This window comes from Elephantulus edwardii, unplaced genomic scaffold, assembly GCF_000299155.1.
Source record: "Elephantulus edwardii isolate Elephantulus edwardi_28Jun2011 unplaced genomic scaffold, EleEdw1.0 scaffold00433, whole genome shotgun sequence".
NCBI lineage: Eukaryota > Metazoa > Chordata > Mammalia > Macroscelidea > Macroscelididae > Elephantulus > Elephantulus edwardii.
Window position 1 is genome coordinate 162,073 of NW_006400183.1, and position 4,521 is coordinate 166,593.

Consider the following 4,521-nt stretch of genomic DNA (forward strand, 5'->3'; position numbering starts at 1 on the left):
CAAATGACATGAATATGTAGTTGTAAAGTGTGCTAAATTATATTAAGGAAAATATAGAGAATTTAGTCTATGTGTTGTATTACTTAGTATTTAGTAAATGGATATGTTTATGAATGTGCTTCAAAAAAGCTCAGAACTTCAAAAGTATGAACCATATTTAGGGGAAAATATTAACCAACAGCCAAAAGAAAAAGACAGCCTTTCAACTTTGGGGATGTAGCTCAGTGGTAGAGCGCATGCTTTGCATGTATGAGGCCCCGGGTTCGATCCCCGGCATCTCCAGTTTAGCTAATTTAAGAAAGAACTATGTTGGGCAGTTTTTCTTCTATTTGCCAGGTATGTTTTAGGACTAAGTGAAGGTTCGCGGTTCAAATCATCCGGCTGCTCCACGGGAGAAAGATGGACAATCTCTTTCCTGCCACTAAAAACCTGCTGGAGGTTGTAAGAACAAATCGGAGAGTTTTTGAAACAGATGTATCAAAATGCTTGAAATATGTAAGAATTAACCAAATACTTTAAAAAGTTAATAAAATGTAAAAATCTGATATATCAAAATCACACATATCTTGAAATATTTAAAAGTCATCACAAGTTAATAAAATATTAACCAGACTTCCTGCTGTCAGGGACCTCTCCAGAGCAGTGAAGAGCAACCATGTCAGTCTAGAGTTTAAGGAGCACCTGATCCAGGACAGAGTCTTCACAATTACTTGCTATGCATCAGAGAGCTGGACAATGACCAAGGACGAATGAAATATTAAAGCCTTTGAGCTGTGGCACAGGAGAAGGGTATTGAACATACCATGGACTATTAGGAGAACAAAGAGATTTGTCCTAGAGAGGGCGAAACCAGGCTGCTCTTTGGAGGCAAGGAATACTTTGGGCATGTTGCAAAGAGGGACTAATCCTTGAAGAGGAAGATCATGCTTTGAAGGGTGAGGGCACAGTCAAGGAAGACTCTGGATGAGATGGATTGACTCAATGACTGGGGTAGGGGGTAGGTGTGTCAAAGACAATAAGGTTGGCTCAAGATAGAGCAGGGCTCAGAGCTGTTGTACATAGGGGTGCTGTGAGTTACAAGCTATTCAAGGGCACATGACGACAGTAATAATATCTTAGATTTGTTTCTTTATCGTCTTTTTTTCCTATGGATATTGTTTTAATCACTCAATTTGTAGAACAAGATTTACATTGCTATGCAAAAAGACATTGGCTAATTAAAAGTGGATGATTTATATCTAGAAAGTTCTACTCCCTTAGCCATTTTTATTATCCTCTCTCAAGAAAAATTTTGTTCTTTATGTCTTAACTGTAAACAAACCACACACACAAGAAAAACAAACGCCAAAACTCCAGTCTTTCCACCAACATGATACTTTTTGGATGTCATATACACAATCCATTATGTGCCAATTTATCAGCACCTTGTTCCGAAAGCAACTTTTTCTTCTCATTAACAAGACCTGAATTATTGATGTAATCTTGTCACAGAGAACTTTATAAATCAATTTCATGAAATACTTATTTGACAGAACACTGGAATAAACACAAAGAGGTGTAAGAATTTAATAAAGGCTAGAGTATATAATTTGCAAGCATGATGTTTCTGGTTCAATTCTTAGTTTTTCCTTTTCTGTCTGTTCCACCAAAGGACAGCAAAGAAAAGCTATTAAAGACTCAATCTGTTAATTCGTGGCTCTTTTTATTTCCCTTGCCACAACCCTACTAGTTGTTATTGCCAACCTTCTCATTTTTTCTGGGTTCAAATCTTCTAGAAGAGGCTACATGAAGATGCAATATGATAGAGTTTTTGGCCAATGATCAAAAGAGTCAGAAATATCCTTAATAGAGATGTGCAGAAGTGCAGAAATTCTATCTAGGAGGACCCAGATTTAATATCCAGTATTTTCCTCTTTTCACTTTCTTCATCCTGTGGCAACTCTGAAAATGGCTAAAATGATTATAAACAGTTAAATGCAGATATGTTTTATTTATTCTTATATTAATGCATTAGTCCCTATTAATGCATTAGTCCCCATGCATCTAGCTCCAGTAGCTAAATAATATTGATACGAGTAGACTTCTATTCACTGCAAGTTAATCTTTTTTTTTTAAAGTGGTAAATTTCATTTATCCTTTCACAACTCTTCAACACCTGTTTACTCTATGTCTTGTCCAATATCACATGATAAATACTTTTCCTTTTCTGCTTTGAGGAAGAAGCTATTCTATTTTATTACTGCCCTATTATTTTCTTCTCAATTAATCTCATTTGCTTTGGTGCATTATCTGCTGACCTAAAGAATGTGAACATGACAGACTGAAAAGCATACATTATGCTCATATCCTTAATAGAGATGTGCTATTATGAGCATACATTCTCCTGTATGCTCATAATTTCTCTTATGTCCTGTGACATATGAACATAAACACACTGAACATTTCCAGGAATTTAAAATATCTGCATACAGCTTTTATCCTAAATTGAAAAAAAAAAAGTTCCAATAGTGCTAAGATCTTTCTGATGTGTTTCAACTTTTTGATGGAGATCAGTGTGGGGAGAGATAATGCCATGGATGCATATCCATTCTGGTCATAAATCTTGAAACACTACTACTCAAGATCTTAGGCACAGGTAAGTAAATTCATTGCTCTAATTTCTTCTTATTTTCCTGTTTGCTTTTGAAGCCAACTGTTGTTAATAATAGATAACACGCAACACAGAATTGGATTCTCAATGAAAGGAGGGAGAATTTATTAAAGCTGTTATTGGTGTCATCAAGTGTAACCCAAAGTGATCCTATAAATAATAGATCTGAAGCCTGTCCTATCCTGTGCCATCCTCACAATCTCTGACACACTTAAGCCCATTGCTGCAGTCACTGTGTCAATCCACTTGGTTGAGGGTAAAGACCTCTCCTTCGCTGATCCTCTGCCTTCCAAGTATGATGTCCATCTCCAAGGAAAAACCTCTCCTAGCAACATGTCCCAAGTATGTGAGACAACTCTTCATCATCTTTGTCTCCAAGGGGCACTTTGGGTGTACCTTCTTCAAAGACATAGCTGTTTGTTCTTTTGTCAGGCCATGAGATCTTCAGTATTCTTCACCAACACCACAGTCCAAAGGCATCAATTCTTCTTCTATTATCCTTATTCATTGTGCAGCTCTCAAATGCATATAGCAAGGGACCAAAAAGACCATGGCCTGAATCAAGCACACCTTAGTCCTCAAACTGACATCATTACTCCTCAGTAATGTGGAGAAGTTTCTGAATGCAGACTTTCCCAGTGAAATACATCTCCTGATGTCCTGACTACTGGTACCAAATGTATTAGGGAGGGATTTCTTAAATCAGGAGAACTGGTTCTGAAGGAGAAAGGACTTCTTCTTATCTAAGAGATAACTAGACACACAAACTTGCATTTCATATTTTCCCCATTCTGTTTCTGTTTGCTCTCCCAGGCAGAGGAGTTGTTATTATATGTTAAGAATAGATATTTTTAATTTTATTTCTTTATAAGAATTACTTTCAGGATTTTTTTTAAATTATAGTAAATCCCTTATCTTTTAAGCATCTAGTACGTTAACTTCCATCATTACTTTCTTTATAATTATCATAGTTTTTTAAGTTACCATCATCTAATGGCATACAGACTCTTGCAAGGCTAATTCACAAGTTAAAAAAAAGTATAAAATTTAATAAAAGTGAAAGATTTCTTTTCACTCAAAGATAGCTTAGAGTAAGTCATTACACAGATAACAGATTGGAAGAAATTATTTCTAATATTTTTAAATTAAAAAATTATTTTAATATTTAAATACGCAAAGTTCCAGTGTAAAATATACCTGTTAACTCTTGACATTATTCAAGACTTATTGACATATTTACTTAAGTTAATTTTTAACAGTCTCATTGGTGTGTAACATGATTTTTTTTAAAAAAAATAGTATTTTTGTTGAGTTTTGGTGAAAGTTTACATAGAAATTTAGGGCCTCATTAAATAACTTTTATACAAGTTCTTCAGTAACATTGGTTAAATTTTTTTAAAAAATAATTTTAATGAGAATTTACAGAGATTTTGGATTTCCATTCATTCATTGCTGCACTTCTCTCTCTGCCCAGCCCTCCCCCGCCCCCAGTTCGCTCCTCTCTTTAAAAAGTAAAAGAAACATTCCTTCCCTGGTACACAATCCCCCCGCACCCCTCCCACCACCCCAAGTACATTCCACTATGCAACCTCAATTGTCGACTCTTGTGATAACCATAATACCCTATCATACATCGCTTTTAAATTATTCACTCCCTCATCTGTTTCAGTGCAGTATACACAATTTATCCAGTTTTTCTCAGTCTTACCCCAACCCTGATATCAATCCCATTTTACAACAGTGGCACCATGCAATATTTGTCCTTTTGCAACTGAGATATTTCACTCAGCATCATGTTCTCCAGAGTCAACCATTTTGAATAATATTGCATGAGTTCCTTGTTTTTCAATGCAGCATAGTATTCCATTGTG

General features: G+C 35.6%; 1 non-coding gene across 1 annotated transcript; it reads left to right on the plus strand.

The window, feature by feature from the left end:
• Positions 1-210: 210 nt before the first annotated feature.
• TRNAA-UGC lies at positions 211-282 on the plus strand. The gene has a single exon. It is a non-coding gene; the product is annotated as a tRNA-Ala (tRNA).
• The last annotated feature ends 4,239 nt before the right edge of the window (positions 283-4,521 follow it).